A 13,416-nucleotide genomic window follows, 5' to 3' on the forward strand; every position below is an offset into this window, starting at 1 on the left:
AACCTGTCATCAAAATCCTCTAGGATTATTTTGTCGAGGGTTGAAACCATCCCCAAAATATCAATTTTCAGCTCATATGTCCAACCCAAATCTCCTGTGCAGTTGTTTCATACTGTGGCTTGTATCTCCATCTTCACACATATGGTTAAAGGGATCCCCAGACTCTACACCAAACACTTAAGATCTGTGAATTGGACTCCTCTCATAAGGAATCAAACTTGAAATTCTAGTAGGTGATATTCCCATGAGTTCACTTTCATTCCTTATGGATATATACAAGAATCCAGTCTTAAATGGAGGATTGTATTGGAGTAAAAAGTTGTTTAAGGCAAAGAGACCAAATAGAGAGTTAATCCAGTAATCAAGGCAAGTTATATTGAGGATCTGTACCAAGGTAATAGTGAGTAAAAAGAAGAGGATCTATGTAAAAGGTGTTGAAGACATTGAAATACAAGATTTCATAAATGATTGGATAAATACAATAAGAATAATTAATGACAAACCTAATGGATTAGAAGATGCCTTCAACAATAATAAGAAAAGTCAGAAAGAAGATTAAGCCAGGGTAGAGAATAGCAGATAAGTTGTTTTGTACATGGTGAGATTAATTGATTTCAATCCTGTCTACTTTGGTTGTTAAAATGTCCAGTACTTCAAAATATGAAAGGATACAGGCATGGGAAGAGTGGATTGTAGTAAATGTGCTGATTCAAAAGATATTGGTCTCAGCAGAGTCTAGTTTGATTGACTAGGATCTCTCACTTTCTAGAAACCAACATAATAAAATATGAAATATGTCATAATTTAGATGGATAAACATCGTGCAACATGTCTCTGAAATGTGTGACCTCTCTGTCCCCATATTGGAATTGAACTATATTTAGAGTAAAAGCACTTTTATGTACATATGTACATAAAATGGAGCCATGTAGCATTCTATGTTAAATGCAATAAAAGAAGAGTTAGACGTTTTCCATGGGGATTAAACTTCAAAAACAACTAGCAATGAAATCTAAACATATTCATGAAAATTTGAAATGGTTAGTTTAACATGTGTTACACAGTGAGAAAGAAACTAAACTCACCAGAGGTATTTAACTTTGACGTGTCCTGGACCCCTTTGGCATCTTAGCTAAGTATCAGTCCAGTGAAGGCTATACAACCCTACTCAAAATAATGTTTTTAAATGTATATTATGTATAAGGGATTGTAAAGGAAATCAATTATACCAAAATTCAATCATCAATTTAAAAAATTGCATAGATCTCAAGGTAGCTTAAACAAAGGTTAAAGCATTGTTGCCCAAATACGGGTTCAATTCTACATTTAACCCTACTGTCAAAAACCTCTCATTGTACCAAGAGAACATAGTTATGCTTTACACTTTGGGGACTTTTCATTTCCCTGACCCAATGCCCTAACCCTGGTTACCTGAGAATAAAATATATCCTTGAAAGTACATTCTTCTTATAAGCACACAAGTTGATGTAGTCTGAAGCCTTAGGAGGATCTGAGTTCAAATTTGACCTTGGACACACCACTTTCTGGCTATGTGATCCTAGGCAAGTCACTTAACCCCAATTGCCTCAGGGGAAAAAATTTATATATAATTATGTATATTTATTTTTCAAAAGAACTTACTTACAGTGTTAACAAATAATCTAATAAAACAGATAGACCTCCCAACCAGTTATTGTAGAGGGCACTTCTGTCCCAATATGGATTGGATTAAATAGTTCCTAAAGTCCCCTCTAATTTTCTGATTCTCTGGTGGAATTAAGAGGGAAGAGAAGGTTATTAACTTTTTACTTGTTCATTTCACTTGGATGAAAATCTATGATTCAGTAGAATTCAAATTCAAAAAAATTTATTAAGTACTTGCTATATATATGACATTGTGCTAATAACTTGGGATAAAAAAGCAAAAATGAAAGTCCCTTCAGTAAACATGTCAATAAATATCAGCTAATTTGAGGAGGGAGAGAAAACTAAGAATAATCCAGAGGTGGAAGATCAGGAAAAGCTTTGCAAGAAATATGGTACCTGGAGTTGAGAATTAAAGGTATGAATTTTGAAAGATAAGGAGAAGGAAATATATTTAAGTTATGTAGGATATTCTATGTGAGGTCACTGAAATGGGAGAAAAATGTGTTTTATTGTAAAGAGTAGCTAGTGGTTTCTTTTTTTCTTATTTTTATCAATTTTTTTCAATTGGCTAAAATCCTTTTTTCCTACTTTTTTCCTTTTCCATAGAAAAGAAAAATAAAATTCCTGTTACAAATTTGAAGTCAAGCAAAACAAATTTCCACATTAGCCACATTATTTTTTGAAATGTCATTTTGGGATTTGAATTCATTAGGATAAGTCTTGACTTGAAGCCTGACACTATATGCAACTGCACCACCTAGCTGCCCCATATACTGGAGAAAAAACTTACAATTTGTAAAGAATGTGGTAAACATTCACTCAGTATTCAAGTCATATTGACACTAAAAGATGGCAAGAAGTCTTATAAATGCAATGAATGTAGGAAACAATTTAGTTGGAAATGATTCCTTATTTGGACATTGGAGGATTAATATTGGAGAAAAGCTTTAAAATTGTAATGGACTGGTATTGTGTTTATAGACAATATTCTATTCTTCAACAACCAAAAGTTCATAAATCCACATATGGGATACATAGGAATAATGTAAAAAGATGCCTTTATGTATAATACAAATCTTATTCCAAATAATTTTTATTGGCCATAATGTGTTTGTATAAAATATTTTTATCACTTATAAAACTTTTAATGTATTTAATGTGGGAATTCAAACCATTTACATGTGTTGTTATAAGTAATAAACTTGACTTATCTTCTGAAAAAAATGTTATTCTTGAGGCAGCTAGATGGCATAGTGGATAAAGTGCTGGCCCTAAAGTCAGGAGGACCTGAGTTCAAATCTAACCTCAGGCACTTAACATTTACCAGCTGTGTAACCCTGGGCAAAAATAAACTCTTAAATGTTATTCTGCCCTCTGACTCTCTTTTATTAAATTAACAGCATATTTCATTACTAGTACTTTGCAATTCTGGTTGGTAATTATATTCATCAGAGTTCCTATATCTTTCAGTCATTTCTCTTGATAATATTATTGCCACTGTTTCATTTTCCTGGCTCTGTTCTATTTTACATCAATTCATACAAGTCTTCTCAAGTTTCTTTTAAACCATCTTCTTCATCATTTCTTACTTCATCATATTTATATGCTATAATTTGTTCAGCCATTCCTCAAATGTTAATTTCCCCTCATTTTCTAATTCTTAATGAAAATAGTTATAAATATTCTTGTATACGCATTTAGATTTTGGGTTGTTTAGAAATACTTTCCTTAATTTGCTCCCATCTAATTGCCTCATTTCCCTTCTCCCTAATGTAATTCTGTACTCAATTCTTTGTATTTGTATTCTTTTCTTGTTTAACCTGTTCAAATAAAAGTGAGATTCAAATATCACTCACTTCATAGTCCTTTCTTTGTTTTGCAATCTATAGATTGCATGATGGACTCCAATTGCTTGAGATAATTTCCCATAACTTTCCTCTTTTTGCCCCAGCTTATTTTTCTTCCCCTCCACATTTTTTAAGATCAAGACAATACCTGGTCTTCTAATTAAACTACTGTGATCTTTGATGATGATACTGTTCAAACAAAACACATGTATCATCTCCCCATATTAGAAAGTAAGCAGTTATTCTTCTTTAGTCCTTTGATCTTTTTGATGTTTCTCTTGATTCCTATGTTTGCCCCCTCAAAGTTTCTATGATGTTCTGGTCTTTTCATAACAAATGCTCTATTATGTTCAAGATCCATTTTGTCTCCTCTTAAAATTATATTCAATTTTGCTAGGTAAGTTATTCTTGGCCATAAGGCTAAATCCTTTGGTTTGGGGAATATTGTATTCTGAGCTCTCTGATTTTTTTATGGTAGTGGCTGCCAAGTAGTGTATTATTGACTGTGATTCTTATTCTTTTTTTTTTTTCTGACTGTTGTATTTTTGCCTTAGATCTGGAAACTCTGGTTTTTTTGCTATAATGTTCTGGGACGTTCTTGTTTTAGGATTTCTTTCAGTTTCCACTGTCTTTCACCTCGAAAAGATCACATCAGTTTTAAGATTTTTAAAAATATGTCTAGACTTCTATAAGGGCTTTCAAGTAGTCCAGTGACTCAAATTTTTTCTCCTCAATCTATTTTTCAGATCAATTGTTTTTGCTTTGGGATACCTTATATGTTCTTTTTTTTTCAGTCTTTTATCTTTATTTAAATATTTCCTAATATCTCGTGGAATCAATGGCTTATATTTGGTCCATTCTAATTTTCAGAGTTTGGCTGAGAGTTTTACATCTTATATAAGGATGTAAATTCACATTCCAATTCTTCTTCCATAGTCAACTTCCAACTAATATTTTCATTTCATTTCTAAAAACATTTTTAAAACTTCTAAAAACATTTAAAAACTTAATTTTTCCTGGGAATAATAGTTGGATTTGTGGCCAAACTATATTTTCCTCTGAGGATTTTTCTTGTGGATATTTAGTTATTCTCTCAAGTTTGAGCATCCCTATCACCATAATGTTTTCTATGATAGGTTGTTTGTTTTTAACAACTCATTCTTCCAGCCCCTTTCTTAACTTCAGTCTTTATGTTAGGGGCAAGCTCTATGCACTTTTGGAGTAATGTCTGGAATGGTATTGCCTTAATCTCAGGAATTAAATAAATTTGGGACCTGTTGAGTGCTCAGGATTCAAGTTCAATGTTCCCAAAGTAGTCTGATCCACAGTAAAGTCTGATCACTGCCACCTCGATTTGACGTCTGCAAATTCTTAATGTGTCTTTGGGTTTGAGCAATTGGTCTATGGACTTGACATGTTTGGAATTTCAGTTGGTGGCTGCTGCTGGATTCAGCTTGTTAGCCAGCTAGAAAGGTCTGCTGGTTCAGAATGAAAGAACTGTAGGCTCCCACTTTGATCTATAATTTTTGTCCTTTTTATTTCACTTCAGGATTCAGATGATTGCTTTTCAGGTGGGAGTTGAAATCTGGCTATTCTAGAGTTGATCTATACAACTAATGTTTACTTCTGAACTTGCTCACTGCTAGGTACGCAGTAAGGTCCATGATCACTCTTTACTGTAGAATGTCACCCATGAGTGCAAATTCTCACCAGTCAACACCGTGACTTAAAATTGAGTAGTGAACAACAGACCTGCCCAGTGGAACCTATTCCTACATCTTGCATGAAGTCATTGTGTCCCAGAATGCATTGTTAACCTTTCTTTTCTCTGGTGTACAGCCTTTCCCAAGCTGGATTGTTCCATGCAATGGTCTCATGGCCAGACACATCTCTAGGCTTCACAGATTTTTTTCTTTCAATTAATGTTGACCTGGACTAGAAAAATGGCCCACAGAGATTCCTACCCTCCCAACTGCCCCAGGAATTTTCTGATGATCATTCAGAATAGTAGGTTTTCTGGATTGGTTGTGAGAGGGGAGCTTGCTGCTACCTTGGCTTTATCTCCTCTTGAATTCCCATCTGAACAGCTGAAAGACCTTGAAGGGACTAATCAAAGAATAAGTGAATAGTTTTAGGAAGATGATTCTCCAAAGATATTAAATGTGAAGTGACTATTTTTCTGTTTGATGAAGCAAACTGTTGACTAATGCATAAACTTTAAACATTTTTCTAAATCTTGCCTATCAATTTTTATTTATTAAAAAAAATAGAAATTGGGGCAGCTAAGTGGTGTAGTGGATAGAACACCAACACTGAAGTAAGGAGGATCTGAGTTCAAATATGACCTCAGACACTTAAAACTTCCTAGCTGTGTGACCTTGGACAAGTCAGTTAACCCTAACTGCCTCAACAAAAAAACAAATAAAATCTAGAAATTATAACCAGAATTACTTGTGTTGAGGGATGTAGGGACAAGGGACATGAAGAGTCTATCAGTTTGGACATTTCTGTCTTTAATAGAAAAATTCTTAATTAGAATTTTAATTAATGTTTCTGAAAAAAATGTTCATATAACACAGGAAACATTTTTTCTCCTTCAATAATATATTGGAATAGTCATTTCCTGTCAATTTTGCAAATACACATTTACCATTAGCATAATTTCTGTAGTGAGTAAATAAAGAACATTTATCTCTATAGGGCCACAGATTTTGAGTAGGAAAACATTTTAGAAGGCCATTCCCCCTCTGAAATGTTATTAGAGGTGGTAGTGGAACAAGTCTGGGACTGGTAGGTAGTATTTCCAGACACTTTGGTCTCAGGGTAGCAATTTACAACATTGGGTGTACTACAACTCAAAACAGATAACATTTTATCATAATGTATCAAGTATAGGTAAGCATATTCCACATGTACAAAAATAAGCTTTTATATCAAATATATTCATAGTCAGAAAATCATGCTCAGAATTTTATAAACAATTCCTTGTGGAAGAAAAGTGAAGTTTCTAGTCATAACATCTCATTCGATGGTTGTTGTGCTCAGAAACAGGTTCTAATAGTCAAGTAAATGAAAAAATTCTTTCAGTTCATTGACAATACAGTGGGACAGTACTGGGAATGTTGCTATGGAATTCTTTTGCAATTGGTCTCAGTTAATAAAAACTGTGCCTTATGCAATATTATAAACAAATGACTATTTTTGAAAAATTAACTCACTGGTTAAATGTTTTAGTGTGACCTTTGTTTTTTTTTTTTTTTTAGGCTGCCAATTTTTTTTAGTTAAAAATGTGTGGGAGAAAAAAAAAAGGAAATAACCTCAGTAATCAGTAAATTCTACCAACTCTGTCATTTCCTATTATTCCACAGCTGACACAACTAAATTTCATATTTTGTCATCAAATTAAATTGTTTATAAATATTCAAATTATTTACTTTATAGCCTTGTAATTCCTTAGCTTCTAGATTTGTTGATACTCTTCAATGATTGGCTGCTGTCGAGTCAGATATATTATTTTCATATACATTTGAAATGAGCTTAAAATGGAAACATTTTAAAGAATAAAAACTTTAGTTTTCCTGAGTTTATATGAGAGCCAGACCAAAAGTTTATTGTTCTAGTGTTTTAGAGTATTCCCTAATTCAGAAGAAAAGCCTGTTTGAAAAGAACGACGAGGTTGAAGATATTCCATGTGTCCAAATTCACTAAAACCCTAGCTTACTATCCTTTTACTTTTAAGTCAGCCAAAAAACTCAAGTAGTTCAAAACAAGGACATTTAATAAATCAATTAAAAGGTAGCAATAAAACATTTTCCCTTGTGGAAATGGTCATATTCTCCATTAAGTACATATATCATTAGTGGGGAAAGTGAATGAATGTGGGAAACATACATGTTGTATATATAGAGCCTGAGAGTACACATAGATGAATAAATGTGTATGCAAGTTTTGGGGCAACTCACATCTCTAATATAGCAGAGCTGCCTTTGTCTTCTGATGATATCATGCTGCTCTCACTGGGTCTGCTCTTGTGATCTCCACTAGACATTCTTCTACTGGATTCATTTTATCTCCACCAGACAATGCTCCCTTGAACAATTTATCTCTGCCAGATGCACTGTCTTCATTAGCTATAACCATGCACAACTCCACCAAGCATGTGGCACATGGCACGCTACAGAGCCTCTCTGAATTTCCAGATCCTGATTATCAGTGGGAGTTCTTATACTATCTCTTCATGAGAATAAGCTCCATCAATTTTTTTTTTTAAATTCTCTTAAAAAAGCAACAGCCTTTCATTCAGTTGTGGCCCACCAATGTCTTCCCTAAGGAAAAGGCTTCTTAGCTTTCTCCTTAGGGAGTTTTTAAAATTCATTTCAGTCTTGGCCAAGGCCTTTTACCTGGAATTGAATTGTCTTTCACCCCAACTGCCAAGCTCTTTAAAATTCGGAGAAGACTCACTGTAGCTTAAAAAAAAAAAAAAAAAAAAAGTCCACCAGTCCAGGTCTCTTTTTAAATAAAATTTTATGGTCTATGCCTTGGTTTTCAGGCTTCACTCTCAGGGTGAGAATTTCTGCTGCCAGGAATTGATTTAAGATTATTATTCTTCCAAATTAATTTGAGTTCTGTCATGGAAAACTCCAAAGAACTGTGTTGATCTGATTCGCTTTTACAATACACATGAAGCAAAAACATGACAAAATAGGTTTGCTTTTACAATACACATAAAAGTAAAAACATGACAAAAATCTCAGCAAAGGGAAAAAAAATGGTAATTTTCATCTATTTCATCACATTCCTAGCTCATAAATATGGCAGCAGACATAAAAGATTTTGACCTTTGCTTATACTGATAAACAAGCCTTATATAGTCAAACCTTAAAACAAAATCAAAATGGCACTAATAGCCTCTGAAAATTTTTAAATTTAAATTGATATAATTGTGTGGACTTTTCCAGGATTAATAGTGTGGAGGGGAGGAAATTTTGTATTTTGCAAAGTAGAACTCAACTTCCCCATCTAAATCAAGAGTCCGCCAAACTTCCTTACTTCTGTTGAAGGTGACACCATCTTTTCCAGATTTGAAATGCCAGATCCTTGACTCTTCTTATTCACTGCTTCCAAATCTAATCAAGTACTTTCCTTAAGTTTATTTTAACCATATTTCTTGCATTTATTTACTTTTTCATGCATGTAATCACCACCCTGGATCACAAGCCCAGATCATTTTTCCCTTTAATTATTCGAACAGTCTCCTAGTGATTTGTATACTTACCATTTTTCCTTCTCTGATCTATCCTCCAGGTAGATAACAAAAATAATTTTCCTGTATCTTGAATCTAACCATGTTATTCCCTGCTCATTTCTTCTGTGATTACTTATTGCCTCTGGTACATCTTGCAAATAAACTAAACCTGGCATTTAAAGCCTCCAACTTTGGTTTCAATCTAGTCTTTGCCTTATAGAATTAAACTTCATGTGGTATATTCCATTTCCCCTGTGTGTTCCTTTACAAATTATAGCCCAAACTTGGAATGAACCATTTCCTTGTAACCAATTATTTGTGAAGCAACTATTGTGTGTCAGGCAGTATGTTAAGTACTTTGGTTATTCTCATTTGAACCTTACAACAAACTTGAGAGGTAGATGTTATCCCCACTTACTAGTTAAAAAACTTAAGATTAAGAGAGTTGTCCAGGAGTCCAGAGTCTGAGACAGATGTCCTATTATTCTTTAATCCATGTCCAAGGCTCTATTTAACGGAAGACTCCTTTCAAAGCTCAGTTGTTACATCCTTCTTGGATTCCCTCATATTAGCATTTTCCCTGTTCTCATTTTGATTTAAATCATAGTTTTATCCTAGAAAGGACTTTAGAGATAATGGTCAAACCCTTCTATTTAAAATGAGAAATTTGAGGCCAAAGGAATGTAGGCATAAGGCTTAAAATTACATGAGTAATAGGTGACAAAGCCAAGGATGCAGAATTCTATCCAGTACAATGTTCTCTTCATCAAATCCCTACGTAAGTCCCTGAAAATAGGCAATGTTTCATTTTGGTTTTGTACCTACCATAATATTTTAAAGATAATATTTGAATTTTATTTCTGATAAAACATTTCCAAGAACACTTGTTTGTAGTTAGCTGCTGTAATTCTTCAAGTTTAAATAACAGAATAACTTTTGTTTTTAAGAAGTCATTTTCATTGAATGGTCAGTCTAAAACTATATTAAATACATGAATTGGCTAATCTAGTAATAATTCTATTAGTTTCCCTGACCTATTTCAATCAATTCGCCTAGGTTAACGTATAATACAACTAGCACCAAGGCACTAACTTTTCTTCATCAATTCTCAGGATGGAAGAATTGAATATTGTTTTGTTTTCCTTGTCCACTTGACTGATATTCATTAGAAGATAAAATATATAGCTAATATATAAATATATATACTAAGTAAAAAAGAATGGGAACAAAGTATTTCCTTTCTCCAGGAATGAACTCCATTTGTTTTATTTCACTACATTTTACATAATGTGAAAACTATTAGACCTAATTGAAAGTACTCATTTCATAAATAAATCTTCCTGCAACAGTAGTATTGAAATTCCAAGGTCTTTTCTGTAATTGTCTCCTGTGAGAGTGCTTCCCTTCCATAAAAATAATGGGTTCTGAGGCTTATACTTGTGTATATCCCAGAAAGAAGTATACAATCTTTGTTTTTCAAACTATACAACTAAGGTATAGCTGTTTAAGAAGCATACTTTCATTGATGGACAGAAAGCAATATACTTAAAAAAATGTTGCTTGATCTGCTTCTGATTGGTTCTATGTTTACTGATTATATATAGTTATTTTATATGTACATTAGGATTTAAATTCCTTGAGACCACATTGTTTTTTACTTTATATTCCATCAGCCATCATATCTTGCAGGTAGCTGGGTGCAAAGACTGACTCTATGGGTACTAGTTATAATCTGCCTAAGCCTTTTCATATTGTGTCTTTTATTCAAGGATTTTGACCGTGCAAGAAGGTATATTTTGGATGCCTTAGTTTGTAGATGCTAGTAAAGCATTTGGCTATCCATGTTGTACTTTATTTGTTGCTATCCAATCTTTTTTTTTTTTCCTAGTCAGACAAATCCTTAATGTCATTATTAACAATTAGATATACTTAAGTCAAGCTTGGTAACATACTGCTGACAACTTAAAAGTATACCGTGGATAGCCAAATGAGTTAATATTGCAATAGTCTCCTATTCTTGCAAAAAAAGAGATAAAGATACATTATCCCACCTCTTCTCTAGGATCAAGATTGGTTCTAACTAGTGTTTCTTTTGACCCCTGAATCTTCATTATTTGCAATCACCATTACAATATTTTCTTGGTTCTACTTTACTCTGCCATCAGCACATAAATCATCCCATCATATTCTAATTTCATTATCTTCATTATTTTTTATGGCATAGTACAATTCTGTTACATTCATGTACCAAAATGTGTTTAGTATTACCTCAAGAGATGCTTTGCTAACACCAAAAGAGTTATGAATATTTTGATAACTTTAATCTTCAAACTATTTAAGGATATTAAGTTAATTACTTTGAAATAAGTTTGGAAAATATTGAAGTCCTATAACTTTCAGGGATTCAATGAATTTTCACTTTTATCTAAAAAAAAGGACATTTGTAAAGTGCAACATTATTAGGGAATCTTACATTTAAGTTTCACAAAGCACACCCTCCATTGCAGTGGTAAACATTTAAAATCCCCTCTCCATGTTTTATGCTTCACTCGATATTGATACTCAACAGATTACAGAACAAATTTACTTTCACTCAATTATCTGTCACGGAATCAAGTATAATCTCAACATGTTCATTGACTAACATCTTGTTTGAGGACAGTTCTTAATATTATTCTAACAAATATTCTATTAAATACTTTTGTGTAATCAACAATAGATATAACAGCATCATATATTTTTTGCCTCCTAAATCAAGTGTGTAACTGTGTTAGATATGATCTGCTATATAAAATCGCCTGTGTCCACTTCTCATATTTTATCAAGCAAACTCTTGATAGAGTTTGATTTGATTTGATTTGATTTGAAGAGTGAATTCTTTTAAAGATGCTGCAGAAATAAGACAATGCATGACTCAGTAGTTGCTAATATTTTCTTGGATGCTTTTTTCTGAGTTTCCTATTTTGGAATCTTTCCTTTTTTGGGAAGTCCCTGAAAATAAATTTGCCAAGTGTCTTTAAATTTTATTATTGCCAGTGTGAATTTCTTCCATATTTATTTGGTCAGATTGAATCACACTTCTGACTTCATCTTCTAAAATATTACTGCCAACTCCTAACATAGTACACAAGATCAGAAGTAATAGAATCCATTATCATTGTTGATGAAAATATCATCACAGAAATGCCAGCTATAATCTCACTTTATATTTGTTGTCCTTATGATTTCATCTGCATGTTGTTCCAAGACAATGTCTTAGATCTCAAGCCAAACTCTTTTTAGGTTTTCCCCTGTGATTTTCACACTACAAATCATGTGATTTGTGGCTACTATTTGTAATCTTACACCAATTTTCAATCTTAATGTTTTACAAATGAGCATGTGACCTTTACTTGTCATATTTCTAAGTGTAGAAAAGAAATCCCCTATCTCCAAGCTAAGGCAATTTATATACTCTCAGCATCATTGTGGGCCAACTCTTTTATAAAACCAGTTAAGTTTTCACTAAAAATTTTTTCAGTTAAAGTCAATATTTTGAATTTTATCTACTTCCCATTTTGGGATGAGTCAAAAGTTTGTTAAACTCTTAAGAGTTGTAATACTACATCTCCCCCCCCCCCCCTTTTTTTTCTAATTTGATACTGTTTTTTTACCTTTCTAATCACTCAATGATGTGTCTATACATATAGAGCTGATTCTTTAATAACACTCAGTGATAAGACATTTCCTGCCTCTACTTAATACAATGTATGACATATAATAAGTACTTAATAAATACTAGTTGATTATGAAAACAAACTCCATTTTGTGTGACACTGTTTGGCATTTGTTATATCTAGCATTTTCCAACTCTCTTCTTGAAATATTCATGATATACAGAAATGAATAATCTACAATCCTTTGGCTTCTTTCATGTCTTGATCCCAAGTTACATTTATCACATTTCTTACTTTCCTCCCTTGTGCCAACTTTTGTACTGAAGTCACCAAGTATCAATGTATGTCTTAATATGAAAAAAATGTTATCAAGCTTTAATGTCTTTACTTCTTCATCTCCTACAATAGACACTGGCACAAAACTATATTTTTGGTGCTTTTCTCTTTTCTAATGTTCTCCATAAGAACTGCAAGGTGAGATCGCCAAGTTTTCCATGAAATGATGTTTCTTTTTGCATCTGAGCACAACTCCTTTATTTTTCAAGAAGATACTGAGCACTATCCTTCCATTTATCTGTAACTTGTATCTTCTGGTTTCATTTGTAGAGAGATTGTCAATATGGATTATGGTTAAGTAGTAACATTCAGTGTCCACTGGAAAAGAATTATACATTTAGAATAAAATCAGTTAATATTAGTAGATAGTCTAAAAACTATGATATACTTAGCCATTCCACTATCATCACTGAAGAAGGTAGCAGGTAACTGCATAAATATCCCCCAGAACAATCTACATTTTAGACATAAATTTTTGGTTTTGTTTCATGGTAATAAAAATGTTTGAATCTCCCTTGCTCTATAGGTTCTAGAAAGTATGGGACTCTTATTCCTTCCTCTTCCTCTGTCCCATGCTTTAACCCTACCCAGTATGGTATAAATATGACCTACTGGTAGTTTCCTCTACATAAATCAACGCTTACATACTTTTTTCAGATCAGTCTACTTCAAAAACTGTTGCCTT

At 33.0% G+C, this 13,416-nt stretch overlaps 1 protein-coding gene across 3 annotated transcripts in view; it reads right to left on the reverse strand.

Moving 5' to 3' along the window:
- The window catches only part of ZDBF2 (zinc finger DBF-type containing 2), a 128,031-nt gene that overhangs the window by 33,034 nt on the left and 81,581 nt on the right, over window positions 1–13,416 (reverse strand). The window contains exon 15 of one of the 3 annotated variants that reach the window (XR_007951693.1): window positions 6,736–13,049. The exons of the other annotated variants lie outside the window; for them this stretch is intronic. The gene's annotated coding sequence lies outside the window, so the exon portion shown is untranslated. Of the gene's footprint in view, window positions 1–6,735; window positions 13,050–13,416 lie in introns of those variants that run through there. 3 annotated transcript variants of the gene reach the window in all.

This window comes from Antechinus flavipes, chromosome 3 (genome assembly GCF_016432865.1).
Source record: "Antechinus flavipes isolate AdamAnt ecotype Samford, QLD, Australia chromosome 3, AdamAnt_v2, whole genome shotgun sequence".
Lineage (NCBI taxonomy): Eukaryota > Metazoa > Chordata > Mammalia > Dasyuromorphia > Dasyuridae > Antechinus > Antechinus flavipes.